Source organism: Silene latifolia, chromosome 3, assembly GCF_048544455.1.
Source record: "Silene latifolia isolate original U9 population chromosome 3, ASM4854445v1, whole genome shotgun sequence".
Classification (NCBI taxonomy): Eukaryota; Viridiplantae; Streptophyta; class Magnoliopsida; order Caryophyllales; family Caryophyllaceae; genus Silene; species Silene latifolia.
This window is the reverse complement of record NC_133528.1, coordinates 89773571-89792859: the sequence shown is the minus strand read 5'-3', so window position 1 is coordinate 89792859 and position 19289 is coordinate 89773571.

Below are 19289 nucleotides of genomic sequence, written 5' to 3'. Positions count from 1 at the left end.
AAGTTATGACATTAATATCATTTAAAAGTTTACGGAATTAATTAATATACCTTTCTATTATCTTTCTAAATTTTGTTTTTTAAATTAATTTGACTTCCGACAATAGTTGTTTATCATCTATCAAATAAATTAAACCGCAGTTGTGTCAAACTAATTTTTTTATAAATATAAAGTTATATAACTCATTCTACATAAGTTTTGAATAGGTAAACAATTTTGTAAGAGAAAAATATTGAAAAATAGAAAAGTTATTATGTAATTATACTTTGTTGTCATCTAAATATGAATAACAATTCTATAAAAATTAACACTTCATTTTTTTTGTTTTTATTTCGGATCCTAAATAGGATTGTGATGTTTTCATAACCTATGTTACGCATTTAAATATAAACTCTTAATGATGTGCAAATAATTCAAAATTAATGTTAGTTGTCTTAAATAAAAAGTAATATTATCTTTTGTCTTACTCATGCGAGCCATACGAATCGTACTTGGTCATTATAAATAATGGTCAACTCTAAAATCTCATAAATACATGCTCGAAGTAAAAGATATGAAAAACAAGACTAACATAATAATAGACGAATAATCACTACATTTATATTATATGTACAAATATTAATGGACAATTCTAATATTTTGTTAGAAGAAAAGGTGAAATGTTAACATTTTATTATTTAAGTTTTTGCTTATAAGAAAAAAAAGTTATAAACATCCAAACTAAAGAGTATAAACATTGTAAATTAGTTGGACCTTTGCTTATTCAAATGACCACAGATTAAATAATATATTGATGCATGAAAAGGTATTTGATGGAAATCAAACTTAACTCCACGCTAAAAAAGACGCGAATCTTAACTACTGAACTATAAGGGTTGATGTGTTTTACTCAACATAAATTAGCATAAATAAATATTTAGTAATTTTTGGTGTGGATATCAGGATATGTGCTCCCCGAACCCACCCAGATCTGCACTCAATGGAGATCATTCACATATATTTATACACCACCAAGGGGAATCAAATAAGAATGGGTTCTTACAAAAGAAGTTTTCAAGTTTAAGCATAAATAGAATTGAGGTGATCTAGCACCTCATCAGCACTTACTGTTTCTATCTGAAATTCTGACACCTACATAAAATTGGACTTGGTTGACCAAAGCTTGCAGAGTGGATTCCTTGCCATTAAAATCCCTAAAGTCCTTTCCAACCATATAGTATAAATAGTTGCAGCAAGACAAGTACGAAACCATCCCCCTTTTCAATTTTTTTTCTTTGATCTAGATACACATTAGGTGAGCTCATGCCAAAGATCAGAGGAGCGACCTAGGATATTCATCCCACCAAGAATTTGTTTCCAAGGAGCAACAGAGGTAGAACACTTGAAAAATAGGTGTGAGTGAGTTTCACTAGCCCTATTACATAACACACAACAATTGACCAGACATAATACTCTTCTGTTTAATCATTTAACAGTAGGCAGCTTCTATTAGATGACAGGGGCAGTAATGAAACTGTCTTTGAGAGGACTTGTACCCTCCAAATATCCGTTGACCATATAACTTCGGGAAATTTAGGACGAAGAAAGTCATACATTCTAGTTACCTGAAATGAACCATCGATAGAGACTCATTGTTGCAAGAATTTTTGAGCTTCAGTGCTGGTACCATACAGTTACAGCAGGAGATCCCTAATATGCAGCACACTTCTCTAGCTTTCAGAATAATGGTGGCTTACAGTAGTAGTTCAGATATGCGCATTTTTCAAGTTGTACTGAGTATACACGGTTGTCCATGTAGAGTCAATATGATTTAGGATTCTCCATAGCTATTTACATAGGTTAGATATATTCCGTGAGAGAACCTCATTAATGTTGAAACAACCCACAACCTATGGACAACAACAAGACGAAAAACTCTTCATATACATCTTTTGATGGTCTTCCTTAGTATTGAAAACATAATTTTAACAAAACTTGTTGAGAAGCTTTAGCAAAGCCTTAGGAATATGAATAATGTTACACCAATAATTTTCAAGACCAAACAGCACAGAGTTAAGTAGGTATAATCTATCGCCATAGAAAATCAACTTTGTAGTCTAATGATGAATAGATTGATGGATTTGACAGGTCATTGCATTATACATCTGCAAACTAATCCTGCTATCATGGAGTAGCAAACCAAGGTAGCTGAAAAGAAAAGATTCCTTTAGAATACCCAGTGGCACTAATGATCTTTAGTTTAACCTCCTCTTTAACACCTCTAAAATAGATGTTAGTCTTCTCATTGTAAGCCAACAAATCATAAACAATACCAAAGAGACCAAGAGTTTGGGCTACAACAATAATAGATGACGCATCAGCTCTCACAAACCTCAAAAGATCATTTGCAAAGATAAGGTGATTGAGTTTAATCTTAGCACATTTGGGGTGGTAAGTGACCCGGGGCTTAATTCATATTTGCCTTAAGTATCTTGACAAGATCTGGTCGTGTATTTAACTAAATCTTTCGGTTACTTGTCGTTAGGAGCACCTAGACCAAAACACAATTTATAACTTCACCAACAACTCTAAAATTAGTAAAGAGGCAAGTAAAGGTCGGATCCCAAAGGACGGGAATTGAGATGAGATTTCTATTGCAACTAGTGGTGTCTTAAGGGGTGTCACAATTGGGGTTTGATGTAGAAGGTCACTAAACTAAATAGCAATGAAAGTAAACAAGCAAGATGAATAAAAAGGATGTAAACAATTGATAAAAAGCACTAGGGTGTCATGGGGTCATAGGGGATTCATGGGAATTAATCATACAAACATGTTCTCAAATTATAAGCAAGCAATTATTGTTGTGATGGATTGAGTTGGTTTATATCTTACAATCCTAGGAAAGTTTGGGTCCCGGAGCCGAATCGATTAGATTGTACAACACCTACAAGTCGACTTAATCTTCCCTACTCAACAACATGCATGGTCTAATGAGACTCGAGTTGGTTTATGTCTTACAAGTCTCATTGAAAACATAGGTGATGGGTAAAAAATGCAAGGATTCATAGGCTCACAGTTCATCAAACATAACATGTGCATGAGTTGAGATCATAACAAGCAAGCAAATAAACCATGAAAGCATATTAATTTAAGCATGAATCATTCCCCATGTTGGTTTCCCCTAATTACCCATTAACCCTAGCTAAGGAAACTACTCACTCATTATCATGTTGAACATGCTAGCAAGGTTGTCAATCATACCAACAAAGTGAAACATGATGAATAAATGAAAGTAATTAACAATAATTAAAAAGGGATTAAGAGAATTATACCTATTAATGATTCCAATAATAAAGCAAAGAATAAAAGAAGTACTTGATGCTTGATTGGAAGGTTGTCAATCTCCCAATAATAACCCAAATAATCTTCAATTACCCAAAATAAAGGATGAACAAGAGAGAGATTAAAGAAATAAAACTTGTAAGACTTGATTAATTGTTGATTACAAGATTAAAGAGAGATTTGATTGATATTAAGTACACTAAAGATTGCTAAGAAGAACATGCTCTTCTAATTAGACTAATGAGGTATTTATAGTGGGGATTAAGTGGATGAATTAGGGTTAACTAAGGGCTTAAATGACGATTAAGTCCCTACTTAAGGAAACGCCGGTCTTTTTGGAAAGACTCCGGTCTCTAGGGAGACTCCGGTCTCTAGAAAAAGATGTGCATCCTTCCTTGAAGCTTGAAGAAGACGAAATGGGTCTGCCTGGGAATCCGGGCGTCTTTAACACGGGACGGGCGGATTTGGTGGTCTCTGCCCGGGCGTCTTGGGGTGAAGACGGACGTCTTCTGGGCCTTCTGCCCGGGCGTCTTGAAGTGAAGACGCATGGATTGTGGAGTGGTGGACGGGCGTCTTTGGGGGAGGACGCACGGATTGTCAGGCAGTGTGCTTTCTTCTTCTTTTCTTCCATTTTCTTCATAAAATCCTTGGAGATTTCCTCGGGGACGCAAGGATCTTTTCTCATCATTTCCCATCTACTATAGTATGTACAAGGGCCTTCTAATCTCGTCTCTCCTTGATGCTTGGTCATTGAATTCAATCAATTTAGTCTCATTTTGCCAAGAAAATGCAAGGTTTGCACTCCTTTCCTACCAAGGGATCAAAACCTCAAAGAATATGCAAAACAAAGAACTAAAGACAATAAATGACCCAAATATGCACTAAAAAGCATGGGAACAAGGCTAATTCGGGGACTAAATATGCTCTAATTATGGTCACATCAAATATCCCCAAACGGAACCTTTGCTCGTCCCGAGTAAAGAGGTGACAAAGACTAGGACCATTATTTAAACTAACCTAATATCATAGCCGATATGAGACAATTAGCGGGTCTCACTCCGCCCCTTCAACTCACAACAAGACAACCATGAGGTAGGATGCCTTCTTGCAAGGCAAGGTGGGTCTTGCCAAAATGGCGACACCTCCAAACATTAAGCACACAAAATCAAATAATGGATGCATCTACAAAAGAATAGCCACTTTCCTCATCTAAGTGGCAGAAATTATCTACAAGGGAAGCAATTCAAGGGTACACACTCCTTCATAGATGCAATTTCTTCAAACTACTAAGCCTAGAAGGATACCAATAAATCACCTCCAAATTGTGTCAAGCTAGGGTACCTTTGTCCTCAATCGTTAAATGCTTTTGTCAAGAGTAGACTCCCTATGGTGTTAGAAACACTGGAGGATCGCGGAATTCCCCCTCTTGCCTAGACAAGAAGAAGGGTCGTCCCCTCTCTACCATGCACAAAAATGGATACGATGGATAAAGGGATCAATAGTAATTGAGTTTCATTTGGGAGTTTGCTTTGTTGTTGTTTTTCCCCCCAATTTCTTGTGGCATATAACATTTGAGAACACTTTCTTGCCATTCCTTTTTGATTTTTGACAATTCAATACTTGACAACTTTCAACTTTTCTTTGCATTTCTTTTTGAACATTTTCAAAGTCACCCCATATGTAGTGAGGGTGCCTTATATTTGAAGCTTTAGGAGTTCTATTTTTGCTCCTCTTTTCATTCGATGCAATTGCAAACTTTCTTTCACTTTTCATTTCATTGAACTCAAATTGATTTCTTTTTGTGCCCATTCCCTTTGATGACAAAAATGTGGTAGAACATGGATGATGGATGGATGCATGGTTTCAAGGGTCACCTTGGAATAAACGGTAGCCAAGGAGTTATCACACCACAAGGTACTCTTGACTAGGCCTTAATCCATGGGTGAAAGGATACTAGCATGACACATCCTAGGGTGTTTTACAAGTATTCTAACAAGCAAAGTCTTAAGAAGAAAAAGCATCTACTAGGGCCTATATACACTTGTCAAGCTTACCAAGTAGACGGTTTCGCAAAATTTTTCTAACATGCAAACTATATGCCATGATGCAACTAGCATATATACATCCTAATGCAAATGATTCTACCAACTAATATGACATATAAACTAAATGCAAGTCCTAAGTTCACATTGTTGTTACCGCATCAATCAAAATAAAGCCACATAGTCATTAACATAAAGAGGAAAAAGGAGATTGGAAAGATCATACCATGCGGTCTTCAATATCCTCATGTCTCGGATCTGGCGTAGTCGATCAATGTGAACAAGGATAGAACAAACACAATATCTATACAACAATATATACATGACTACACTACAAAGGAAATGAACTTGTTTTTGGTTTTTCAAATTTTCAATTTTTATGGTTTTTGTTTTTATGAAATTAAAAGACATAATTTTGAGATTTTTTGAAATTTTTCAATTTTTTGGGATTTTTGAATAAAAGTTAAGTTAGAATTCCTCATCCCCAAACTAATATGGGCATTGTCCTCAATGGCCAAAATGATGGGAAACTATGCAAACATGATGCATGATTTCTACACAAAATGCAAGCTACACTAATCTACACTACATGATGCATGGGTTTTTGTTTATGACGGAGAGCGTAATTTAGATTACCTCCCGTTGCGTATGCATGTACTTCCCCAAACCAAGTTAGACATTATTTCTAATGTCCTAAAGTTGGGGTAGTTCATGCACACAAAATGCAATGCATGAAACTAAATTTGTCATTTTGGATTTTCAAAAGTGGGAACAATGAAATAAGAACACCTCAATGGGGCCGAGGTGTTAGTCCTCTATGTTGCTAGGACTACTCCAACCATGATCAAGATTAAATAATATACAAGTTAGCAAAACATAGACTTCTTTCATGAAAATTTAAAAACTAGAGAGAAGAGATGAGGAAACTTCACTTAAGCTTGAGATGAGTGCCTCACGCCCGCTCCATCTAGCTATGAAGTGATCCTCTAGAGATCGCCGTCATCTCCCTCTAGATCACTATCCCATATCTCCTTTGATGCATCACTCATATTCGGGTCCATGAACTCGTCCTCTTCACTTTCAAGCTCCACCGTGTCCCCTACGCAAGAATTGTTGCTCCCTTCCTCTTGTCTCCCGTTTGCCCCTTTATTTTCCATCTCCGAATTAGGGAAGAGTAAGTCCATTTGTGCCCAAGAGGGAAATTCTCCCTCCTCACTAATCCTTCCCCTTTGAGCCATATCGCGGTATTGAGGATAGAGTGCATAGTAATTGTCCACGGTAGCTTCGTATTGTCGGAAGTGAAAATCTTGTAGAATTCCCGTGACAAAGTCATCACGGGGAAGGATAAAGGGGTTGGGATGGTTGTACGGTTGATAAGGAAATGGGTAGGGAGGCACTTTAATCTTCTCATCTTGAGATTGTTGCTCTTGTTGTTGTTGTTGGGGATTCGGAGGTGGTGTTGCTTGCCTTGCTTGGTTCGGGATGAGGTAGGATGGGATTGGTGATAAAGGTCCTCTTCTTGGGGAGATTCGTGGTAGTCCGGTCATTGGAAGATAGGTCGGATCACTTCCTTTCGTTATCCACTTGATCCTCTTATCAACCCCCTCAAGGGTTATCCAATGATGATGAATAAGAAGAATATCTTCATTTATCCTTGTGTTTCCCGAAAGAGGAGCATACTCATTATTCTCATTGAATTTCGGATTGAAATGCTTCGCAAGCTTTGTAATGAGTCCTCCATTTACAATGTGTTTCATCCCATCATCATCACCACTCCTAAACTTTGCCCATTTTTCGAGTAGAACAAGAGGCGCATTGAAGTGGTACACACTCCTTCCTTGAATATTGAGGTAAGATTCCTTGAACAAAAGGTCAAGTTGATTCACAATTGCCGGATCTCGGCGAGCAAGTAGAGTGCCGGAAAGGAACCGATAAGTAAGTCTCAAGATAGGATTTTGATTATGGAAAGCGAGACACTCCTTGGTGTGTATGAAATCTCGGCCGGTCATGGCCCTCCATAAAGGTTCAACACTATATTTCTTTGGTTTCGATGTCCGGGTAGGCGAGACATCGAGACCAAGCACATTTGCGAATTCCACTAGAGTCATCATCCTTGAAACACTTTCCAACCTAAATTCTATTCATATTGTTCTATTTAAGGTTGTAATCTTCAAGAAGCTCAAAAGCTCAAGCACAAGAGATCGGTAAGTTTGTTCATACATGTGGAAAAGGGTGGAGAGACCAAACACTTCAAAGAGAGCTTCCACTTGGTGATAAATCCCAAGTTTCCGTAAGGTATTATGACATAAAAACTTAGTAGGGAGAATGTTCTTACTAAGAAGCCGGTGGAAGACTAGTCTATGTACATCATTGACGAATTCAACATTTGAGAAGTCATCAAGTCTTGTAAGATCCACAATTTCTTCATGCTCCCTTCTTAATGTGTTGACATGGGAGGTGGAAGAGCTTCCTCTTACCCTCGGTCTCCTCCCATCCCTAAAAGAAGATCTCCTTGGTGCCATTCCTTGATTATTGAGCTGGAATTTTTGATTTGTTAAAGTATAAAGATGCTCCTTGTGGATTGAGTGTTGCCTTTGAAACCCTAGAAATTTGGGGCTTTTTGATTTTGTGGGGTAAAAGAGTGATTGGGATATGCTTTGGAGTCATAAGGAGGTGTGTTTTTATAATACAAGTGGAAGGAAGGGTGATGTGTCACAAATTGTGTGGTGGGGTGTAATAAAATTAAGAAAAGTCGGGCCGAATTATCGCAGGAAGACGGGCGGATTCGAGCATAAGACGCTCGGATTCCAGCTTCTCGGGACGGGCGGATTCTACGGAAGACGCCCGGATTCTGTCACAGTTAAATTTCCAAAAATATGACGCCACAAAGACGGGCGTCCCGACCCCAAGACGCTCGGATTCTTCTGAAAGGAGACGGGCGTCTTTTCCCAAAGACGGACGGATTCTGAGACAGTGAGATTTTTTGAAATGCACACGCAAAAAGACGGCCGTCTTTCTGCAAACACGGCCGGATTCCTCAGGACGAGCGTCTTCCTTCCTGAGACGCTCGGATTATTCGACAGTCCTAAAATTTTCAATTTCACAGCTTAGAAGGACGGACGGATACTTCCTAAAACGCCCGGATTCTAGTAGGACGAGCAGATTCCAATGAAGACGCTCGGGTTCAAGCTGCGAATCTTTCCTTTGATTTCCTTTCCTCTCATAAATGCTTCCCCACACTTGAAGATTGGTCCCTTCCTTCATTCAAAATTCGTTAGTTACCCTCCCTCACTTACTCTCATGGAAAGAGTTTATGTTAATGATTAAAGAAATGCAATAAAATTATAAATACAAGTTATAGGGTTAGTATATTTACAAGTGGTGGTTTAGGGAGGACTCCACCAAACTCTCCCTTTTGATGGTTTTTTCAAGGATGAGAAGGCCCGAGGTAGGTGACCTCGACCTCTCCAATAAACGCTCCCTCATAATATGGTTTCAATCTTTGACCATTGACCTTGAACTTGCTTCCATCTTCCGCCTTGATTTCAAAATCTCCATATTTTCCAACTTCGGTTATCACATAGGGACCCATCCATCTAGAGTTCAACTTTCCCGGAAAAAGTCGGTAGTGGGAATTGAATAGAAGGACTTTGTCCCCTTTGTGCAAGGCCTTTTGTCTAATCCTCTTGTCATGGAGCAATTTCGTCCTTTCCTTGTTAATCTTTGCATTCTCATAGGATTGTAGTCGGAATTCCTCAAACTCTTGAATTTGAATCATCCTCTTTTGACCACTCAATTTGAGATCAAGATTAAGTGCTTGGATTGCCCAAAAAGCTTTGTACTCCAATTCGATTGGCAAATGACATGCTTTTCCATAGACAAGTTTGTAAGGGGAGGCTCCTATGGGAGTCTTATAGGCCGTCCTATAAGCCCAAAGAGCATCATCAAACTTTGTGCTCCAATCTTTTCGGGTCTTGTTCACAACTTTCTCAAGGATTTGTTTGATCTCTCTATTTGAAACTTCAACTTGACCGCTTGTTTGAGGATGATATCCCAAGCCGGTTCTATGTTGGACACCATATTTGGTCAAAAGAGATGCAAGTTTCTTTTCATGAAAATGCATTCCTCCATCACTTATAATTGCTCTAGGAACTCCAAATCTTGGGAAGATTATTTTCTTGAAGAGCTTGGTGACCATTTTTGCATCATCGTTTGGAGTGGCAATTGCCTCCACCCACTTTGAGACGTAGTCTACGGCCACAAGGATGTACTTATTCCTATTGGATGTCACGAACGGACATTGGTAGTTGATCCCCCAAACATCGAAGATCTCCACCTCTAGAATGCCCCGTTGTGGCATTTCGTTCCTCGAAGAGATATTCCCCGTTCTTTGACAAGCATCGCAATGAATGATGAATTCCCTTGTGTCTTGAAACATTGTAGGCCAATAGAAGCCCGATTGAAGAATTTTTGCAATGGTCCTCCTTGCTCCATGGTGCCCACCGTAGGGTGATGAGTGACACCCTTCCAAGATTCCTTGGACTTCCCATTGAGGGATGCATCTCCGGTAGAGCCCATCACTATACTCCTTGTAGAGGTTTGGGTCATCCCAAAAGTACCTATTTACTTCGAATAGGAACCTCTTTCTTTGGTTGTGGTTCAAATTTGGAGGGAGTACTTTTCCAACAATGTAGTTAGCATAATCGGCGAACCATGGGGTGATGTGCCTTTCAAGTTGTGTTTGAATGGCCATCAAAATATCGTCGGGAAATGAGTCATTGATCGGGGTTTCTCCTTGTTCATCATGAAATCGGATCCTTGACAAGTGATCCGCCACTACATTTTCGGCTCCTTTCTTGTCTCTTATTTCCAAGTCAAATTCTTGAAGAAGTAAAATCCATCTCAACAACCTTGGTTTTGCCTCCTTCTTTATCAAGAGATGCCGGAGAGCACGGTGATCCGAAAAGACAATCATTTTGGATCCAAGTAAGTAGGAACGGAACTTGTCCAAAGCATAGACAATGGCAAGAAGCTCTTTCTCGGTGGTATCATAATTCACTTGGGAGGGATCAAGAGTCTTGCTTATATAGTAGATTGTATGAAGAGCTCTTCCTACCCGTTGGCCAAGAACCGCTCCAACGGCGTAGTTACTAGCATCACACATAATCTCGAATGGTAGTTCCCAATTTGGAGGTTGAATGATCGGTGCTGAGATTAGTGCTTCCTTGATTCGATTAAAGGCCTCAATACACTCATCAGTGAAATGGAATTGGGCATCTTTAAGAAAGAGTTGAGTGAGGGGTTTCGCTATTTTTGAAAAATCCTTTATGAGGCGATAAAAACCCGCGTGACCGAGAAAACTTCTCACCCCTCTAACATTCACGGGAGGTGGGAGTTTCTCTATCACCTCAAATTTAGCTTTATCGACCTCGATGCCCTTTTCCGAGATTAAATGTACCAAAACAATTCCTTCATTGACCATGAAGTGACACTTTTCCCAATTTAAAACAAGACTAACATCTTCACATTTTTGCAACACAAGAAAAGATTATACAAACATGAGTCAAAGTCCATTCCATAAACACTAAAATCATCCATAAAAACTTCCATTATGGTCTCTAGATAGTCGGAGAAGACACTCATCATGCATCTTTGCAAAGTGGCGGGGGCATTACATAAACCAAAAGGCATCCTCCTATATGCAAAAGTACCATAAGGGCACGTGAAGGTGGTCTTATGTTGGTCATCCGGGTGTATAGGGATTTGGAAGAATACCGAATACCCGTCAAGGTAACAAAAGAATTTGTTGGAGGCTAACCTCTCCAGCATTTGGTCAATGAATGGTAGGGGGAAATGATCCTTTCTTGTTGCGGAGTTCAATTTTAGATAGTCAATGCACATACGCCATCCGGTGATCTTCCTTGTGGGTATTAGCTCATTCTTTTCGTTTGTCACCACCATGGTACCTCCTTTCTTAGGTACCACTTGAACGGGGCTAACCCACAAAGAGTCCAATATGGGATATATGATTCCCGCATCAAGTAATTTCATAACCTCTCCTTTGACAACTTCTTGCATGTGGGGGTTCAATCTTCTTTGAGGTTGAATGTGTTGGAATAAGTGTCCTCCGACAATAATGCGATCACAATTGTTGGGACGGATGACAACATAGCCGATCGGCTCACCAAGCCTTTATCGCAGGCTAAGCACGATGGACATGTTGCGTCCATGGGGACTTAAACGTGTACCAAGTTTTTGTTAGATTTTGAAATGAAATAAAAGTGTTGTTTTTGTTCATGTTCACAATCACATTTGTCTTTTATCTTTAATTTATACATTGTTACATCCAAACGGGTTGTAAGTGACAATTGAACCCCGTTAAAGTAAACAGGGATTAACATAGTATTTGCCCATAGTCACTTGTATGAGGTGACGTCTCGAAGTGACTAGAGTGTGATGCAATTGATGGCAAGTTCAAGTGCCATAGAGTCATGTGAGATGACTAGTCGATCACATAGGCAGACTGTTAGGAACATTTTGTCGGGCCTTATGACCGCTTATAGAGTTCTGGCAAATTTATATAGCCTGGTCGTGGCGAGAGCTGCTATAGTATTCAAATGAGTCGATTCTTTTGACTAAAGACTATTCGCCTAAGATGGCACATTTGATTTAACTTTGATTTGTGTTACTACGACCTTCGTAAATGGGGTCAAATGGGCATATTTTGGGTTATGATGGTTGTGGCTAGTCGAAGGGAATGAGTGCGATAGGAATTGTCCACCCCTAGTCAGGGTTATACCAATATCTCAGGGCCACTCGAGGAGTAATGAACTGGAAATGCGTGGCCACGCTCGAAAGGTATCTATGATAGATAAATCCGGTCAATCAGTTATTCTCCAGATCGAGGAAACCACTCTCGATATGATCCCTTGCATGTAAGACCTGAAAGACACCTTGCATTGAGTGGGAGATAGTAATAGGACAAGAGAATTGGTGACGCACACTTGTCGAGGACAAGTGAGAGATTGTTGGAATAAGTGTCCTCCGACAATAATGCGATCACAACTGTTGATCATAATGATCACATGTTTAAATCTCATTTTAAAGAATACAATTGGGAAGTATTTTTACTGTCAACTGGTCAACATATATCGGTAATGATTGGCTGACTAGAGTTTGACATTACTGCCGTGCGACGGTGGTGATCAGTTGATCCCCTAGGTCATACCTAAAAGGATATTACTCTTAATTGATCATTTAATTAATCGTATAACGTTACGAGTTAATTAAATTACTTGAAAAATTGACGGACGATTTTGGAAGTTAAATTTACGTATTTCGTTATAATCTGATTAAATGAGATACGGTCTGAGTAATCGAATTGTTTCATTACTCAGATGAAATTATTGTTTAAGGAAACAATTGAAATTGAATGAATTATTATAAATACAAGTTATTGTAATTTATAATTGGTAAATTATTTTGGTACAAGTAATTATGAATTACTAAGTCGATTTTTGTATATGACGTATTTTTATTAATACGTTGATTTTTAATATGTTAAAAATACATAACAAATTTATGTAACATATGACATGTGACATATTGACAATTGACAAAAATAAAATGGAATCCATTTTATCTCAATTTGACCGAAATATTGGGAGGAATTAACATATATATTATGTTGATTAAAGTTAATGGAAAGCATAATGATGTAAACCTATTGCTAGCCATGCACACCTACACATTCTTGTAAAGAAACAATTGTGCATGCATTGGCCACACTTCCCCCACCCTACCCGGTTTTTGGACAAAAGAGGAGCCAAGGGTTTTCTCTAAATCTCTCCAATATACACTACATGACATCTAGTGTAAATTAATTCATTCTAACAACACACAAATATTTTTAGTGAGATAAAAATATTCACTTCCTCTTTCTTTCTCCTCTTGACCGAAAATTAGAGAGGACCAAAAATAATTTTGGGTCATTTTATTTAAAAGATTAATGTTATTCTAGTATAAATAAAATTAATTTTATTAAGGGTATATCTTGGGTATCATTCCTTGGGAGGGATTCTACATTTGAGTCCTTGTTCATCCATTGAGGAAAGCACAAGAACAAAAGAGAAGGAGATCTCTTTTGTGCCCATATGAACCGAAATTCCAATGTAAGGATGAATGTTTCTTCTTTATTTTGTTAAATAGTTTGCATGCATAAGATCATTTGTTAGTTTTATGACAAATTAAAATGGAACATATATGAATATGTAAGTATATAGATCTACTTGTCCTTCAATCGGTATCAAGAGCAATGGTTGTGTGCATGCAAATCGGTTAAAAGTTTTTCCGAGTTATAAAGATTAACATATAAAACTTATATAATTTGTGTTATTATGATATATCACGAAATTAATTTATGCATGTTAAAATTTCTGGTCCTAAAATGTTTTTAGGATATTTTGGTTATTTTATGGATTTTTATTGTTCATATTACATAATAATGAGATTAAAATATGATTTTATGAGTATAAATGTCATTTTCAGACTAAAATTAGCTAAACTTCGAATTTTCCAGTGATTTTTGTATATGTTGTCACATATATTATTTTGAGATAACTTGTAAAGTTTCAAAATTTTTGGACTTCTTATGCTCGAAAAATGGATTTTTCATTATTAAAATCGGATTTAAGTAAAAAATAGGTTAATATGAGATAAATTTCGAATATGGTCATAGAAATTTAGTATGTTGTCACATGCAATTTTACAAGATGTGTGTAAAATAATAGGCTATATTGAAGTCTTTGTGCATGATTTATGATTTTTTGAAGAAAAATAGCATAAATAGTGACATTATTAGTGAAAAAAATTAATAAAACATACTCCATGACTAAGGAAAAATGTCAAATGTTGCATTTTATTATCATTTTCAGATCTAAAATTAAAAAGTTAATGAATATAATTTTTCTCATGTTTTTATGATTATTTTGTTAAAAAACCGATAAACCGCAACATTGTTTTTCCGGAAAAATTTCGAAATTTTTAACCTAAGTTTTGAACATTATGAGTGTCATGGTATTTTTCCAGAATGTTCATGAGTTTAAATTTCAAATTTTGAATTTATCTGAAATTTTGTGATTTATTTGAAGTTTATAGCTTATTTTTGTAATTTTTGGTCCATTAATGAACAATTTTAGAAATATGAGTTAATTATGGTCAAATAATTAGTGAAGACTAAATTTTGAGTCCTAAGAGGTTAGGGTAATTAACTTATGCATAAATATGAATTTATGTAATTTTTGTGATTATAAAATGTTGAAATCACGCAAATCCGTAAAAACCGAGTAATATACGATATTGGCTATTTAAAGGCGATTTAGCATATAATTGGGCATGTTCATACATATTATATTGCTGCATTTTCTTTATGATTGTCATCATTTAATTTATGTAATTTTTGAATTATGTAATTTTTACTTAGTATGGCCTTAGTTTTAATTGGTATTTCCCGAAATGTATGGGAATATCGATTCGGTTGTAATTTTTTGTCATCTCGTATCACCGTTTTGTAATTTAATAGATTTATTTTATTTTAGTTACAAATGTATAATAGGAAATTATGTAATTTGCTATGTAATTTAATTTATCTCGGAGTTCCCCAAGACGGATTTCTTCAAGATGGCGATACATTAAGATGGTGTTACCTCGAGATGCGTGCCACAACCGAAGTTCAAGGGACCAATGGAGTTGGTTTCCGAATATGTAATAGTTAAATAGTTTTTCTATTTTTAGGAAGGCCATACTAGGATTTATTTTATGTTTGCATTTTATTTATATGTCGCATGCATCGCTAAATCGCCATAACTAAAACATGCATCTTCTTCCATCGAGTTTATCGACCGTGTCAATTAAAATTATATTAGTTCACCGCTTTAGTTCACTTAAAACGTGATAGATTATAAATTGACATGACCTCTCGCTAAAACAATTAATTGAGACACAGCCTTACCAAATAGTAGAAACCATGAAAACCTATTTCGCGAGGGAGTGCACTCGGCCCTTCCGGGGTACAAACCTTGTTACGTAGGGGAAGTGGGTGATGAATGTTAATCCACCGAGTTCATGTTAATGAGGGTTTCATCGGCCATACCGTGCCTAAATTGATATGGATTTGGATCATGGACACATTTATTCGAAATTTGGATTGAACTCAACAAAAGTTTTTGATAAGGGTTTCATCGGCCATACCGTGCCCTTGTCGGATGTGTTTTGGGCTAAAGATAATTATTAGAGTAATTTTATCGACCAAGAGTTCTAAAAGTAGAATCGATTAAAACGTTAATCCACCGAGTTATATTGATAAGGGTTTCATCGGCCATACCGTGCCCAAGTTAATATGAATTTGGATCTTGGAATCATTTATGATAGTTGGGTAGAGGTCACTATATAAATGCTCATATCTTGTTAATCTTTTACAAGTATGATTTAAAAAGACAAATGTTAATATTTCCTTTTCCTCCATACTTGTAGTTCATTACAATGAATCCATCAAATGCTACCGCACCGATAACTATTGAGTCTTACCACAATGTTTTTGACGACGTTTGCTCCAACAATGATTTCGACACTACTAGAGAACTTCATTTTAGGATAGGTTCGGATGGAAACCTTAACTTCATCAGTTCTTCTAAACCACCTACTACTACTAGACCTCGTGTGAGCCCGTCTCAGGAAGACTACCTCATACAATCTATAGGGTCTTTGTCTCTGGAAGATAAAGATGCCAAAACTAGTGGGAGCTCAAGCAATCAAGTTCTTGCTTCAATGGGCAAAAAGTTCAAGAAGAAGGGAAAGAAAATCAAAAACTTCAAGCAAGTTAATGATGAGTGCCATTATTGCTATGGCATGGGACATTGGCTTAGGAATTGTCCCGTATATTTGCGAAATATAAGGGAAGGAATCATCATTCCAAAAGGTAAAATTCCTAAAGAAATTTATGTTATTGACATAAATTATACTTCCACTACGATATGGGTACTAGATACCAGTTGTGGTTCTCACCTTTGTAATCATTTACAGGGTTTAAGAGATGTGGAGAGGCTTAGCAAGGGAGATGTGGATCTACGCCTTGGAAATGGAGCTTGAGTAGTGGCCGAATCCAAAGGAACTTATGTTTTAGCTTTGCCTAACGGATTTGAGTTGTATTTACATAATTTTTTTTATGTGCCTACACTCTCTAAAAACATTATTTCAATCGCCATGTTAGACATGGACGGTTTTTGTTTTGTCATTAAGAACAATCGTTGTACTATTTCTAGGAACGACTTGGTTATAGGCCAAGCTTCCTCTATCAATGGAATTTACATTTTAGAGACCTCAAATCCGACTAATGATATCTACAACATTCAATCAAAGAAACTCAAATCAAGTGACCCAAGTGAAGCGTTCATTTGGCATTGTCGATTAGGTCACATAAACGAGAATCGCATCAAAAGATTAATTTCGACAAATGTGATTACACCATTTGATTATCAATCATATGGTACATGCGAATATTGCCTACTTGGCAAAATGACTCGTAATCCTTTTAGTGGTAAAAGGGACACGAGCTAGTGAGCTATTGGGACTCATACACACCGATGTGTGTGGACCAATGAGTATCACCGCTCGTGGTAATTATGACTACTTTATAACCTTCACCGACGACTTAAGTAGACATGAGTATGTCTATTTAATGAAACATAAGAGTGAAGCGTTTGAGAAATTCAAGGAATTTCAAAACAGAGTAGAGAACCAATTGAACAAAAAGGTAAAAGCACTACGTTCCGATCGTGGTGGGGAATATCTTAGCCTTGAATTCGATTCACACTTGAAAGATTGTGGTATTATATCACAACTTTCTCCACCTGGAACACCACAATTAAATGGTGTTGCCGAAAGGAGAAATCGAACCCTACTTGATATGGTTCGATCCATGATGAGTCAAACCGAGTTACCGAACTCATTTTGGGGATTTGCGATTCAAACCGGAATTAGATCTTTGAACAATAGTCCCACTAAATCCACCGAAAAGACTCCATATGAGATGTGGACGGGAAAAGTTCCCAATATATCCTATATGAGGATTTGGGGATGTGATGCTTACGTCAAAACTAAGAATGACCACAAGCTTGCCCCAAGATCCGAAAAATGCACCTTTGTAGGTTACCCCTCGGATTCTCGAGGATACTACTTCTACAAACCTCAAGATAACAAACTGTTTGTGTCTTGCGAGGCTGTCTTCTTAGAAAGTCAATTCATTTCTAAGAGACAGAGTGGGAGAAATTTTGAACTTGAAGAAGTTCAAGAGCCACAAACCGAGAAAGAGACGCAAGAAGATGTTTCTTCGTCGTCTAACGCGGTTGTACCTCCTCCACTAAGAAGAACGGGTCGAGTAATTCGCCATCCCGATCGATATGTGGGACTTATCGAAGAAGATGGAACACTCGATGTGTTGCTTATAGAAAGTGACGAGCCCGCTACCTACAAAACTGCAATCTCTAGTCCTAATTCCTCCTTATGGCTTGAAGCCATGAAGTCCGAAATGGATTCTATGCATGAAAACCAAGTTTGGGACTTGGTAGATTTGCCTAAAGGGGCAAGACCCCTTCAATGCAAATGGATATTCAAAATCAAGAATGGCATAGAAGGACATGACGATGTCTACAAAGCTAGGCTAGTGGCAAAAGGATTTACCCAAGTCCAAGGTCTCCATTACGATGAGACCTTCGCCCCCGTAGCCATGCTAAGATCCATACGGATTTTGTTAGCGATTGCCGCATTTCGTGATTATGAAATATGGCAAATGGATGTCAAAACCGCTTTTCTAAATGGGCATTTAGAAGAGGAGGTGTACATGATACAACTCGAAGGTTTTGTTGATTCTAAAAATCCTAACAAAGTGTGCAAGCTTAAGAGATCCATTTATGGTCTTAAGCAAGCATCTAGAAGTTGGAATCATCGATTCAATCATGTTATAAAGGAAAATGGTTTCACTCGAAGTGTTGAGGAACCGTGTTTATACATGAAATTTAGTGGGAGCAATGTTGTGTTCCTAATCTTGTATGTCGATGACATACTACTCATTGGAAATGATATTCCAATGTTGTCTTCTGTTAAGAAGTGGTTAGGTAACCACTTCCAAATGAAGGATTTAGGAGAGGCACAACGTATATTAGGTATCCGGATCCATAGAGATAGATCCAAGAGGATATTGGCACTAAGTCAAGAGTCTTATGTTGATAAGATTCTTCGACGGTTCAGCATGGACAAATCCAAAAGGGGTTTGGTACCTATGGTAACTGGGACAATATTGAGCAAGACTCAATCTCCCTCCGAACCCCATGATGCAGAACGCATGAAGACGATCCCTTATGCTTCCGCTGTTGGATCAATCATGTACGCCATGATATGCACGCGTCTTGATGTCTCGTATGCCTTGAGCATGACGAGTAGATATCAAGGAAATCCAGGTGAGAGTCACTGGATTGCTGTCAAGAACATCCTTAAGTACTTGAGAAGAACTAAGGATTCTATCTTAGTGTTTGGAGGAGACACCGAACTTCGTGTTAATGGTTACACGGACTCAAGCTTCCAAACAGATAGAGATGACATGAAATCACAAGCTGGTTTTGTTTTCATGCTCAATGGTGGAGCCGTTAGTGGAGAAGCTTCAAGGAAGTCAGAATCAATCGCGGATTCAACAACGGAGGCTGAGTACATTGCGGCATCATCGAAGTCGCCAAGGAAGTCTGTGTGGATCGGGCAATTCATGGAAGGTCTAAGAGTAGTACCTACCGCCAATGATCCCATCACTCTCTATTGTGATAATAGTGGGACAATCTTCCAAGCTAAGGAGCCAAAGTCTAGTAATAGATCTAGACATGT